The sequence below is a fragment of the Salvelinus sp. IW2-2015 genome, unplaced genomic scaffold (assembly GCF_002910315.2).
Source record: "Salvelinus sp. IW2-2015 unplaced genomic scaffold, ASM291031v2 Un_scaffold3441, whole genome shotgun sequence".
NCBI lineage: Eukaryota > Metazoa > Chordata > Actinopteri > Salmoniformes > Salmonidae > Salvelinus > Salvelinus sp. IW2-2015.
This window is the reverse complement of record NW_019944721.1, coordinates 39,307-54,827: the sequence shown is the minus strand read 5'-3', so window position 1 is coordinate 54,827 and position 15,521 is coordinate 39,307. Positions and strand designations below refer to the sequence as shown.

The 15,521-nt window shown below is 40.1% G+C and overlaps 1 protein-coding gene and 1 pseudogene across 1 annotated transcript in view; one reads left to right on the top strand and one right to left on the bottom strand.

The window, feature by feature from the left end:
- The window catches only part of LOC112075861 (protein NLRC3-like), a 29,786-nt gene extending 16,040 nt beyond the window's left edge, over positions 1-13,746 (bottom strand). The window contains exon 1 of the mRNA XM_024142788.2: positions 13,711-13,746. The gene's annotated coding sequence lies outside the window, so the exon portion shown is untranslated. The remainder of the gene's footprint in view (positions 1-13,710) is intronic.
- Positions 7,665-15,521, top strand: part of LOC112075860 (protein NLRC3-like) — a 24,941-nt pseudogene continuing 17,084 nt past the window's right edge.

Here is a 15,521-nt window from a genome sequence, read left to right as displayed (position 1 = left end):
ATTATTTATATTGACACGATCTATTTCTGATATTGCTACTATGTAAGTAACCATTTGTCTGTACAGTTTCCACCTTCTGTAGAGACCCATCCACTTAGCTAGATGTGGCTGGGGGATATAGCATTTCTATCACATGACCCATCAGTTTAGTGTCTGGATTAGCATCATCTAACATTTATACAATGTTTTTATCTGGACACTTTCAGTTGACCTGGAATTGTTCCTAATTGTAGGCTACTACTTTTAGTCTTAATTTTTACTACACTACTCACTGTTTATCACATGACCTCACATGTGGATCCTTAAACAGATGGGTGGGGCTACGGCTTAAGAGGGTGTGAACGATGCTGAATCGGTGTAGACAAAGGAGAGCTCTCCAGTAGGTGCATCAAAACATTCAGGAGCCATTTTCTCAAAAGTGGGGTTTCAGGTTTATCAACTTTCAAAGCAGAATTACTTTCCCATTGTTCCTCAAATGATATGACATCGTATTTTTCAGTTCCCAGTTGTTTTGAACGCGGCATAAACTTTTCACATTAGCCCTTCTTTAAGTTTCAATGCCCATTGCTGCACGTTACTTTTACTTGGCCGAATTGATGAGAATTACTTTTTTTTCTCCAAAGAAACACTTTAAGGTATACACACATCTCTTCTCCGGAAGTGAAAAGAGCGCAAAGACAATAATCGCGGTCATGTGCAGTCAATCGCCCAATACCCTACCACAGCCCTTGTAGCCTATAATATAACATTGATACATATTGACTAGGCTGATCAATATGAATCACAGCATCAATGTAAGGAAGCCTAAAATGATCATTATTGAAAGTTGAAATCAGTATTGTAATAACTTAACAATTCTGGGGATGTCTTACCCCTAAATCACTTCTCTCTGCGATGGCCTAACTTATCCGAAACACTTTTCTACATAAAAATGATAAAGAACGCTACAAACCTTCAGAAACATTTTTCTTCACGATGTGTCATTCTTCCTCTACTTCCTTATAAATGTACTTCCTTTTCAACACAGTGGGCGGGTTCAACAGGTATAGGTTTATATTTATATGTCATAGTTATGTCATGTAACGTTTTCATACAGTTTAACTGTAGTCCCTGAGCAGGTAGTTAAACATTTATTCATGTAACGTGTTCATACAGTTAACTGTAGTCCCTGAGCAGGTAGATAAACATTTGAATAAAAAATATAGTATTTATTTGTCCCTAACACTAACACACCTGATTCTGCTAATCAAAGGCTTGATGATAATTAATTAATTAGTAGAATAAGTGTGTTAGTTCTGGACAAAAACTAAAACCTCATTGGGGCCCAGAGGAGAGGTTAAAATAGACTGACCTAGAATAATGGGACAATTAACTCATATAAATCTCACCAATTCACACCACACACACACAACACACACACACACACACCAACACACACACACACACACAACACACACACACACACACACACACACACACACACACACACACACCACCCACACTCCACACTCACACTCACACTCACACACAACACACACACGAGAGACAGAGACAGAGAGGCCGGACACACACACAGAGCATGTACGCACACACCAGACACACCAGAATTAAAATACTACAGAATAATAAAGACATATTTTACTAAAAATAAATTATGTCTATATTTTCATAGTGACATGTACATGTTGGGGTCACTTCCATTTTAATTCCAGTCAATTCAGAAAATAAACCAAATATAATCCAAATGTCTTCATTAAAGCATGAGGAATTGGAATTAGAATTTCAGTCTACTTCCTGAATTGACGGATTTAAATGGAATTGACCCCAACCCGACTATGTATTGGTTACCAACCTTTCTCAATATATTTTTCAATTATGAATTCTCACACCCAGGGCATTTAAATCAAATGTTATTGGTTCAACACATATTTACAGATTTATGGTCCATACACATATTTACAGATGTTATTGGTCCATACACATATTTAGCAGATGTTATTGTGGGTGTAGCGAAATTTCTTGTGTTACAGCTACCAGAACAGTAGATCTAACAATACACAATAATACACAACTAATACACAAATCAAATACAACAATAATATACACATTCTAAAGTAGAAGAATATAGAAATATGTGAAGACACACACACACAAAGCACACGCGCAGACAGACACAAAGACGCACACACACTCTCCTTCCCGCTAACTGTAGACCAGGCGTATGCACCGTTTCTAGTGGTTGAAGTATTGCATTTCAAGAAGGCCAGTAGATTAGTATTTAGTGTAAATGTGGGATATGATGGACACGCTTATTCATAACAATAACAAGGTTGATAACAAGATGCAATCATTTACCGTTAGTGAGAAGAGAGAACATCCATTCAGTTTATCTTTGCATTTTAAAATAATTAGAAATCGCCGTTTATTTCCTAGGTTATTATTTATTTCGTTTCCATGATGATTGCATAATAAATCCCTCACCTTTTCTGTGATGGTTTCATTCTCATGAGGTAGCATACAGGCCTACAACGAGGTTACCATTCGTCCCATCTCTCGTTTAATTGGACCCACTTCACAGCAGTAAATAGATAAGCTATTTCAAGTATTTTGCGCTATGTAAAATACCAGGGGCCTAATTTGTAAACGTTGTCTACACACAAAATATGCCACAAAACATTCATGTGCCAGTTTTCACTCAAATGTCATTTATAAAAAAGTGAATTTGACATGAGAATGTGCTAATCCTCCCTCTAACTTTAGACCAGGCGTCCTTACACTTTCTAGTGGTGGAAGACTTGCATTGCAAGAAGACAAAAGTAGACTAGTAGTAGCCTGGTGCAGATGGGGAATATATGACGAGACTGTTATGTGACATTTCTTGCTGAGACAATATTTAATTTATAAACATAATACATCATAATAAATTCCTCAGCTTTTCTGGCCATGACGAGTCCCACTCAGCACGTGACGTCCACGTACGGCTAATTTTCGGCTGTATCAGGACTATATCAGGTCTATATCAGGACTATATCAGGTCTATATCAGGACTGTATCAGGACTATATCAGGTCTATATCAGGACTATATCAGGACTACATCAGGACTATATCAGGTCTATATCAGGACTGTATCAGGACTATATCAGGACTATATCAGGACTATATCAGGACTATATCAGGTCTATATCAGGACTATATCAGGACTATATCAGGACTATATCAGGTCTATATCAGGTCTATATCAGGACTATATCAGGTCCGTTGGTCATGGACTTTATTTCCCACTGAATTGTCTTCCCAAAAACTGGGCTGTATTTAGTCCGTCCGTTTTGCTCCAAATATAGCCGAAGGTCAGCCTGATCAGCTTGTACTCATTGAAATGCTTGAGATACACCAATACAATTATACAATATTGAATATAGTATACGTTTGATTATTATTTTGATATTCACAATAAAATATATAGATTTAAAATTAAGTAAAATCGAAAAGCTTGTTAGATGTTCTGATATAGACAGAATGACTGAAAATTACCTGTAATTTCAAATCATTAGTTTACAATTTCTTAACGGAATTCCGTACAATTTATAACCTTTGTGCCTCAAAACTGGGAGGCAGAACGACGCAGTGTTGCCAACTTAGCGACTTAGTCTCTACATTTAGCGAGTATTCAGACCCCTCTAGCGACACATTTTCAAAAAAGCGACTAGCGACAAAACTAGCGACTTTTTCTGGTGTTATTGGAGACTTTTGGAGACGTGAAAGCACGTATCGTTCTCACTCTTCTCAACGAGCAGCGGGTGCTGCCGTGGGCCCCACCCCCGTCCCAAAGCACTCACAGGCGGCCCAGTCATCGCGCAGCAAGTCAGAGCAGGAGATGTTCACCCCTCCGCGTCCAGACTGCAAATGAATCGCGCATGCGGGAAGTCGCCGCTGGCTGATCCCGCCCTGACTTACATTTAAAAAGACTATTAACCTGAATTAGGGCCAGAMTAGTTACCATCATTTTCTCACTTTGCCATTGACAGTTTATTCTATTGTCTTCTTTTGGTCCATTTAGATTGTTTTTGTATACAATGTAAAAAATGTAATGATTAAAAACGTTCATGTTTTACTGTGACTTGTTGTAGGCTCCTAAGTGGACCATAAGGTTAAAAACCAAACCACATTAAGAAAACGAAAAAAAAACTAAGTAGCTCCGCCACAGCGTCTCTTTTGGGTCCCAAGCCCGGATAAGAGGGTTGGAATTGTGACATAAAAAAAATCAAGAATCGACAGAAGAAAGTTCATTTGTAGTTCTAAACATGTTTCGGGTGTTTTTACTCACTTTTTGTCTCTCCACCTCGGCAGTGCCATTAATTACCACAGCTATAAAGGCCACAAAGTCCACCTTCTCTCCACCTTGGCAGTGCCCTTAATTACCACAGCTATAAAGGCCACAGAGTCCACCTTCTCTCCACCTTGGCAGTTGCAATTAAAAATTTACTACAGTATAAGCGCATAACACCCAAAAGAAAAAAAAACAGAGTCCAACCTTCTCTCACTTTGGCAGTGCCATTAATTACCACAGCTATAACGGCCACAAAGTCCACCTTCTCTCCACCTTGGCAGTGCCCTTAATTACCACAGCTATAAATGCCACAAAGTCCACCTTCTCTCCACCTTGGCAGTGCCATTAATTACCACAGCTATAAAGGCCACAAAGTCCACCATCTTAACTTTTAAAATGTCAGGATCCTGCTGGTGAAAGGAAACCCCTGCATCCTGCAGTGTAGGCCAATCCACTACCATGAAATCTTCTGATGCACCATTCAAACCCTCAACCCTTTTCACAGCTGCTAAACTACATGCTTGTGTTCCTAGCTCCAAAAGTGCAGTAGTATCTAACAATACACAACAATACTGACAAATCTTAAAAAATTAAGAAATATAGATATATGTGAAGACAGACAGACAGACAGACAGACAGACAGACAGACAGACAGACAGACAGACAGACACAAGCGCAGACAAACACACACTCACCTTCCTGCCAACTTTAGATTATTATTATTATTATTATTTTCACTGCACCCACAATAACATCTGTTAAAACCTTTACAGCCCCAGCGTTCTGCTAGCGGAACTCCTCCCACATTCCACTGAAAAGGCAGAGCGCGAAATTCAAAAAATATATTTTTTAAATATTTAACTTTCACACATTAACAAGTCCAATACAGCAAATGAAAGATACACATCCTGTGAATCCAGCCAACATGTCCGATTTTTTAAATGTTTTACAGCGAAAACACCACGTATATTTATGTTAGCTCACCACCAAATACAAAAAAGGACAGACATTTTTCACAGCACAGGTAGCATGCACAAAACCAACATAACTAACCAAGATCCAACCAAACTAACCTAGAAACAACTTCATCAGATGACAGTCCTATAACATGTTACACAATAAATCGATGTTTTGTTCGAAATATTTGCATATTTGAGGTGTAAATCAGTTTTACGTTGCAGCTACCATCACAGCTACCGTCAAAAATAGCACCGAAGCAGCCAGAGTAATTATAGAGACCAACGTGAAATACCTAAATACTCATCATAGAACATTTCTGAAAAATCGATGGTGTACAGCAAATTAAAGACAAACATCTTGTGAATCCAGCCAATATTTCCGATTTTTTAAGTGTTTTACAGCGAAAACACAATATAGCATTATATTAGCTTACTACAATAGCCTACCACACWACCGCATTCATTCATCAAGGCACGTTAGCGATAGCAATAGGCACGTTAGCGTTAGCGAATAAACCAGCAAAAGATATTACATTTCACTAACCTTCATAAACCTTCCTCAGATGACAGTCCTATAACATCAGGTTATACATACACTTATGTTTTGTTCAAAAATTTGCATATTTAGAGCTGAAATCCGTGGTTATACAATGTGCTAACGTAGCATCTTTTTTCCAGAATGTGTAGATATTTCTATTAGACTCTCACCTATTCTGACCAAATAGCTATTCAGAAACATTACAAAAAAATACATGTTGTATAGGAAACGATAGATTCATTAGTTCTTAATGCAATCGCAGTGTTAGAATTCTAAAAATATCTTCATTACGACATCCAGCTTACGTTATAGCCAGAGAGATGCCCAAAACCTGGGCGCAAAACTACTAGTACACAGTTCGACAGATATATGTAATAGCATCACAAAATGGGTCCTACTTTTGGTGATCTTCCATCAGAATGTTGTACAAGGGTTCCTTTGTCCAGAACAGTCGTTGTTTGGATTTAGAACGTCGTTTTTCCCTCTTGAATTAGCAAGCACACTGGCCAAGTGGCGCGAAGCTATCCTTCCTGAACATATGCAGACAAAGCAACACGCCTAACGTCCCGAAAAAATTCAATAATCTAAAAAACTATATTGACAAAAACATACTTTACGATGATATTGTGACATGTATCAAATAAAATCAAAGCCGGAGATAGTATTCGCCTATAACGACAGCTTTTCAGAAGGCAATTACAGGTCCCTCCATGCGCCTTCCAGAAAACCGAAAATGAGGACACGTCATTCGAAGAGGATCATTCCATCTCAGACCAAGATAATCAACTAATTTCTTCTCTCACTTCCTCTTGACATCTAGGGGAAGGTGTATGACGTGCACGTATAGTCATACGTATCATGCCCATTTATAGGCAGGTCCTTGAACAGAGCATCGAATTCAGACTTTCCACTTCCTGGTCAGAAAGTGTGCTGCCAAATGAGTTCTGTACCCACAGACAAAATTCAAACGATTTTAGAAACAGAGAGTGTTTTCTATCCAATAGTAATAATAATATGCATATGTACGAGCAAAGAATTGAGTACGAGGCCGTTTAAATTGGGCACGATTTTCCCCCAAAGTGAAAACAGCGCCCTCTGTCCTCAACAGGTTTAAATATGTGTATGGACCAATAACATCTGTTAAATATGTGTATGGACCAATAACATCTGTTAAATATGTGTATGGACCAATAACATCTGCTAAATATGTGTATGGACCAATAACATCTGATAAATATGTGTATGGACCAATAACATTTGATTTRAATGRSCCCTGGGTGTTAGAATTCATAATTGAAAAATATATTGAGAAATGGATATTGAGAAATGGAAGTGACCCCAACCATGTACATAGTCACGATGAAAATGTAGACCTTCATGATATCTCCCTCTCCCACCACTGGACCACTGGAAAGGAGGAATTATACTCAAACGTTCCAGCCTTATTCTAAAATTGATTAAAATGCTTTTTTCCTCTCATCAATTTACACACAATAACAAAGCAAAAACAGGTTCAGACATTTTTGCAAATTTATTTTAAAAACAACTACCAGAAATATCACATTTACATAAGTAGTCATACCCTTTACTCAGTACTCTGTTGAAACAAGAATACTCGTGACTACAGCCTTGAGTATTCTTGGGTATGACACTACAAGCATGGCACACCTGTATTTGGGGAGTTTCTCCCATTCAAGTTCTCTCCCACTCTTCCACTCCACCTGTCTCCTCCCTCTCTCCCACTCCACCTGTCTCCTCCCTCTCTCCCACTCCACCTGTCTCCTCCCTCTCTCCCACTCCACCTCCACCTCTCCCTCCCTCCTCCACCTCATATCTCAACATAGGAAGGATACGTATAAGGACCTAGAGGAAGAAATGGACTTTACGGGTAGAAGACAAAAACATCTGAGGTTTGTTACGTTCTTTTATAATTTTATGTAAAAAAGTGTTGTGGAGAAGTTAGGCTTTCATAGAGAGACAGATGATTTAAAGGAAATACGTCTGAATAATTGTTAAGTTAATACAATACTGATGTCAACTTTACAAAATGATAAGTCACATCTTATTTACATTGGTGTTGATTCGTATTGATTAGCCTAATCAATATGATCCAATGTGATGTTATTGGCTACAGGGCTATGAGGTATGGTATTATTGTTATAGGCTACAGGGCTATGAGGTATGGTATTATTGTTMTAGGCTACAGGGCTATGAGGTATGGTATTATTGTTATAGACTACAGGGCTATGAGGTAGGGTATTATTGTTATAGGCTACAGGGCTATGAGGTAGGGGTATTATTGTTTAGTAAGATTATCCAGGGGCTATGGAGGATGGTATTGATATGTTATACGTCTAACAGGGGATATGAGGGATGGGTAATCTATTGTTATTGGGCTACAGAGATAATGAGGTAGGCGGTATTATTGGTTATAGGTCTGCAGGGCTATGAGGTAGGGTATTATTGTTATAGACTACAGGGATACTGAGGTACTGGTAATTCATTGTTATAAACGGCATAAGCGGGATCTATGAGGTTGAGTATTTGATTGTTATAGGCGTATCAGGGCTATGAGAGTATAGTGTATTGTGGTCTATAGTCAGGTTGAGTTGGTCTATGTTATAGCGTACAGGCTATGAGGTTGGTATTATTGTTTATACGGCGTACAGGGCTACTGATGGTAATGGTATTGATTGATGTGAGAGGGATACCGGGCTATGAAGGGTATGGTATCTATTGTTATAACAGTAGGCTCAGGCTGACCATGAGGTTGGTATTTATTGTTTAGTGGCTAGGATATGGTGTTTACGGGTAATTTACCTGGAAGTTGAGCAGCACATTCATGTGATTATTATCTTGAAGGAAACTGGTCACCTTTCAACTCTCTGAAAGAAGAGGTGCCATCAAGGAGTTATATATACGCTGCTCATCTAAATAAATTCTTTGGTTGGTTGAAACAATTTATAGCAGGTCCTGCTACCGCCGTTAATTATCCTGAACGCTAACCACGTTACAATTATCTATCCTACCAGGTAATTATCCTAACCCTGCCCGTTAATTATCTAACCTGCCACGTTAATTATCTTATTCTGCCCACGTTAATTATCCTAACCTGCCACGTTAATTATCCTAACCTGCCCGTTAATTATCCTCTTGCACTTATCCTTCCTAACCGCCGTATTACGCTTATTCCCAGTTATTAATCCTAACTGCACGTTAATTTATCCTTATTCTGCCCACGTTAATTTCCTAACCTGCCACGTTAATTATCCTTATTCTGCGGCACGTTAATTCCCTTGCATTGAATTTCCTAAATCGCGATTGACTCACTACGTGCACTGCACTACGTTAATTATCCTAACGCTGCCACCGTTAATTTCTCTTAATTCTGCCACGTTATATATACCTAACGCTACAGTACACGTTAATTTCCCCAACCATGCCACGTTTATTATCCTAACTGGCCACGGTTAATTATCCTAACAGTCAGCACGTTAATTATCCTTTTCCTGCAGCTTAATTATCCTAACTACACGTTAATTATCCTAACCTGCCACTTAATTATCCTACGACCACCTACAGGTACATGTTAATTATCCTAACCTGCCAGTTTAATTATCCTAACCTACCATGTTAAATTATCCTACCTAACATGTTAATTTCCTAAACCTACAGTACCCACGTTTATTATCCTAACTACCACGTTAATTATCTAACCTGCCACGTTAATTTCCCTAGACCAGGCATGTTAATCTATCCTAACCTACCAGTAACCGGTCTGTATAATTATCCTAACCTGCCACGTGAGATTAGTTCGCGCACTAGACAGATTCGACTACTATTATTATCAACGCGAGCGTACGTAGAGCGTATAACGTTGCCACGTATGATTAGATGTACATCTACTGAGCTGTGTAATTATGTATATCTAACCTAGTATGTATATCTGAGTACACTCTGACTACTGTGCGAGGTGTTATTGAGGTATCGTAACCTCTAATCGCGATATAGGATCATTTATTATTGTCTGAAACGCCTGATAGCGTCTGGCATAATGTCTGTCGTACGGAGTGAATCGAACTCGAGTCACACGTTTGTCTCTCGTACAAGTGAGAATACACTATCCTGGTAGAGTGTACGACACGGAATGTCAGGCTCACTCTCCCGTACACTCGCTGTTATATATTGACTATACCGTCAGAGTGGAGTCAATGAGAGATGAGACGCGGTCTATGATATTACATAGGGATCTGACTCTAGTGGTTAATAGGCGACTAATTCGATAAGACGAACGCTAAAGTGCTACTCTAGGGGATATAGTATGTGTATTAGCACTCGTCAGACACCGATACTTATATGTGAGAGCCGCAACGAACTATTGACATTACGGGGGTGATACATGAACAGTTTGTGCCCACGTTATGGGGCGAAGAGCGAAAAATCGATATTCGGAGGAGAGTTGACGCACACATGTATGAGAGCATGTAGGCGTTCAGGGTGCAGATGTGAACGCGACATCTCTGGGTGATCATATATTAACGCTAGGTGACGGCCTGCGGGGTCTGGTGTGAATGTCTGAGAGAGAGTTAACGTGTGCTAAGCGCGCTCCTTAGGACATATGTATACTCTGAGTGAGCGTGACCGTGCGTAGGGCTCTTAAGACTACCAGTAAGTAGGACGGGGCAAAGAAGGGAGACTCTGTTCGACCGGAGGATATGCAAGTACGAGCACTCGTGTGGGTTATAGCGTTGTTCATAGTCGAATGGAATGGTCGCTGTCGCGGATGAGGATTGCACTTAACGTCGCGCAGGTGCGGACACTCCAGTGCAAATGTACATATTAGGATAGGAGTGGTTGTCGGCTCGTAGGGTGATCGGAGTCAGCACGGGTTGTCACGTGGGTATTCAGCTTCTGCGCAGAGAGATACTACTCTACATCATCCTGGGCTTCACCTGAGGTAGGAACGTTCCTTCTTCCTGTGTTCAGCCCGGGCGGAGAGTATATCGTGCGCACGATATGAGAGTGGTAGAGAGGGTATCTGAAGAGCACAATACGGAGCCTCCGTAGTCCGGCTGCGCCGCAGCCATGACTGATCTGTTACAGTCTTCGCCTGGCACTGCACTCGCCGCCTAGGCTTGTCTTCGACAGTCCGTTTGGCATAATTAACGTGGCGCGGTTTTAGGGATCACTATTAACAGTGTTAGGAGTTAGAATAATTAATACGTTGGCAGAATAACGGATAATTAAACGTGGCAGGTTAGTGATAATAAACGTGGTACTGGTGTTTCGTAGGCTGGTGTAGGATAATTATAACGATGTGTAGGGTTACGGGAATAGCCATCTGAACCTGAGAGTGGTCAAGCATAGTGGCTGTTGTAGAGACACTAAATCGTAAACCAATGGTACTAAGGAGTGATGGCTATTCAGGCATAATTAACATGGTAGGGACGGCTTAGATTAAGGGATAGATTAACGGTGGGCTACAGAGCGCTTAAGAGGATATGTACTTAACGTGTGGGTGCCATGGTTACTATGGGGATAATAACCGTATAGAGGCACCGAGTCGAGTACGCTATAAGTCGGCCTCACGTACGGTTAGGCATAATTAACCATGGTTAGGTGGCGCGTGTGCGGTGCAGGTTATCAGTAGGCGATGAGGGCCGCGAAGTGGATTTTATGGGCGTCAAGTGTCATGATCAGTGGTAGGGAGAGTAGCGAGACACTGTGCGTATATATTGTGGCGATCTAGGATAGCCTGAATCATGGTCACGTGTCAGGTTAGCGATATATTAACGTGGCCAGGCTTTGAGGATTAATGGGGCGTAGACGTGTAGCTCCCTTTAGGAGATCTAATGTACACACACACTTGGCAGAGTATAATGGATCCTAATATGTTATCAGGCAAGACAGGAGAGGTGTGTACTCGGGGAGCAAGAGAGTACGTATTGAAGCAGGCATAGCCGACTATTTGCGAATACACTCCACTCGCACGCTTTGGGAGTATATAGGCACCAGAATACACGTGGCGGGGTGAGTCGAGCGACTGGTGAAGTAAGTGTATGTGTGAAAGGGAGGGGCTTCCGCGCGAGTGTGAAGGACCTTGGGACCTCACTAGACTGTGTCCATAGTGCGCGCAACGAGCGGAGAGAGGAGTTGGAGCAGAGATTAACTCGCTGGCAGGTTAGGATAATTATACAGGTCGGTACCGGGACTACCGTAGAGCTCTTAGGCTACGAGTAATTTATAACCCGGGTGCGGCAGATTATCAAGGATAAATATTTAACGCTGGCAGAGACCACACATTCAGGTTAGGGTATAACTTTAACTCCTCGTGGCATTGAATTACTGGAAGATTGCATAGTACGTGCGCAGGTTAGGATATCATTCATTACCGTGGCAGGAGATAAGAGGTCAATATTAACGGTGGCAGGGTATAGGATTACTTTGGTTATGTAACCACTTGTGTGCAGAATAGGTATAATTACACTGGTCAGGTCTTTAGGATAATTAACGTGGCAGGTTAGGATAATTAACGTGGCAGAATAAGGGATAATTAACGTGGCAGGTTAGGCCATAATTAACGTGGCAGGTTAGGATAATTAACGTGGTAGGATAGGATAGCACTGTAATTCGTGTGGGTAGGTATTCGGAATAATTTAACTGTGGTGCAAGAGCACGAACTCCCAAAAAAGTTCAACAACAAGACTAAATTCATTTTCATGCATAGGTCAACATCAAAAAGTCCATTATAGGGAGCTTTAAATTCTGATAGGATACGCACATAATTGACTCTGAATCAAGACGTCATGCACATAGCCGGCTCTCATCACATTTCCAATCTGCACTCACAGACCTCTTCTTTCAGGAAGTGAGAAGTCAGACACCTAGGTTCCTTAGATAAATAAATATCACATAAGTGCTAGTCCAAGATACTCCTATCACCTTTAAAACAAATGTACCACAATGTCTCACAATAGTTCGCCTGTATGGCCTACTATAACCAGTACATATCCAATGAATTAGCGGGAATTCTCAACAAAAAATGCACACCCATCATACACTGTGTCTATAACAATAATTACCATATCCTCATACCCGTGCCTATAACAATACATACCATACCTCATAGCCTCTGTAGTCTATAACAATAATATACCATACCTCCATATCCCTCGTAGCCTAAGAAAATAATAACCATACTCATATGCCCTGTAGCCTCTTATAACAATAATACCATAGGCCTCATATCCGCTGAGCTATAACAATAATACCCTTAATCCATCATTATACCCTATAGAAGTCTATAACACATAATTTTACACCTAACCCTCAGAGCCCTGTAGCCATAATAACAATAATGACCATCATACCTCATCATCCTGTGAGCCTAATAAATAATAACCCTAACCGGACCTATCATATCCCTGTAGACTATAACAATAATACCATTACTCATAGCCCTGTAGTCTATAACAATAATACCCTACCTCATAGCCCTGTAGCCTATACAATAATACCCTCCCTCATAGCCCTGTTGTCTATAACAATAATACCATACCTCATAGCCCTGATAGCCTAGAACAATAATACCATACCTCTATAGCCCTGTAGCCTATACATAATACCTTATCAATAGCCTGTAGCCCAATAACATCACATTGGATACATATTGATTAGGCTAATCAATACGAATCAACACCAATGTAATAGAGATGTGATCTTATCATTTTGTAAAGTTGCACCACAGTAATTGTATTAACTTAACAATTATTCAGAACGTATATTTTTCCGTAATAATAAATCATCTGTCTCTCTATGGAAACGCTCTAACTTCTCCACAACACTTTTTTTTACATAAAATATTATAAAAGACTACGTAACAAACCTCAGATGTTTTTGTCTTCTACCCGTAAAGTCCATTCTTCCTCTAGGTCCTTATACGTATCCTCCTATGTTGAGATATGAGGTGGAGGAGGGAGGGAGAGGTGGAGGTGGAGTGGGAGAGAGGGAGGAGACAGGTGGAGTGGGAGAGAGGGAAGGAGACAGGTGGAGTGGGAGAGAGGGAGGAGACAGGTGGAGTGGAAGAGTGGGAGAGAACTTGAATGGGAAGAAACTCCCCAAATACAGGTGTGCCATGCTTGTAGTGGTCATACCAAGAATACCAAAGGCTAGTAGTAGAGTATTCTTGTTTCAACAGAGTACTGAGTAAAGGGTATGACTACTTATGTATAATGTGATGATATTTCTGGTAGTGTTTTTTAAAATAAATTTGCAAAAATGTCTGAACCTGTTTTTGCTTTGTTATGTGTGTAAATTGATGAAGAGAGAAAAAGCATTTTAATCCAATTTTAGAATAAGGCTGGAACGTTTGAGTATAATTTCCTCCTTCCCAGTGTGTCCAGTGGTGGAGAGGGAGATATCATGAAGGTCTACATTTTCATCGTGACTATGTACATTGGTTGGGTGTCTATCTTCCATTTCTATAATCTCCATTATCTCAATATACTTTTTCATTTAGAATTCTAAACACTCAGGCCATTCAATATAAATGTTATTGTCACATACACATATTATATGACCTATAGCACATCTTATAGGGCCAATATGCAAAACACATATTTACAAGATGTTATTTCCACAAGTCCATACAGCATTTTAACACAGATGTTATTAGGTTCCATGACAGCATATTAGCAGATATTCAAATTGGTCCATGCCACAAACATATTTAGAGATAACCTGTTGAGAGACAGAGGGCGCTGTTTTACATTGGGGGAAAATCGTGCCCAATTTAAATGGCCTCGTATCAAATTCTTGCTCGTACAATATAGCATATTATTATTTACTATTGGATAGAAGACACATCTCCTAGTTTCTAAAATCGTTTGAATTTGTTGTCTGGGGGTAAAACAGAACTCATTTGGCAGCACACATTTCTGACAAGCGATGGAAAGTCTGATATTCGATGTCTCTGTTCAAGGACCTGCTGCCTATATAATTGGGCATGATACGTATAGACTATGAAACGAGTGACAGTCATACACCTTCCCCTAGATGTCAAGAGGAAGTGAGAGAAGAAATTAGTTGATTATCTTGGTCTGAGATGGAATGATCCATTCCGCACAATGACGTGTCCTCCATTTTCGTTTTCTGGAAGAGCGCCATGGAGGGACCTGTAATTGCCTTCTGAAAAGCTGTCGTTATAGGCGAATACTATCTCCGGCTTTGATTTTATTTGATACATGTCACAATTCGTGATCTGTCAAGTAATGTTGCTTTTGTCATATATACGTCTTTATTTGATTATTAGAGAAATTTTTTTCTGGGACGCCTTAAGGCGTGTTTCCGCTGTTGTGCTGCATATATGTTTCAGAGTAAGGTATAAGCCTTTGCGCACATTGTACCAGATGTGCATTTGCGTAATTCGAGATGAGGGAAAACCGACGCTCTCTAGAAATCCAACAAGCACTGTTCTGGGCAAGGCGGACACCCTTGTACAACATTCTGCATGGAAAGATACCAAAGTAGGACCGCCAGCACTTTTGTGAATGCTTATTAACCATATAATCATGTTTCTCGAACCATGATGTACTAAGTAGTATTTGCCGCACCCAACTATCGAGTTTTTTGGGCATCTCTCTGGCTATAACGTTCAAGACGGAGATGTCGTAATTGAAGATATTTTTAAGAAATTCA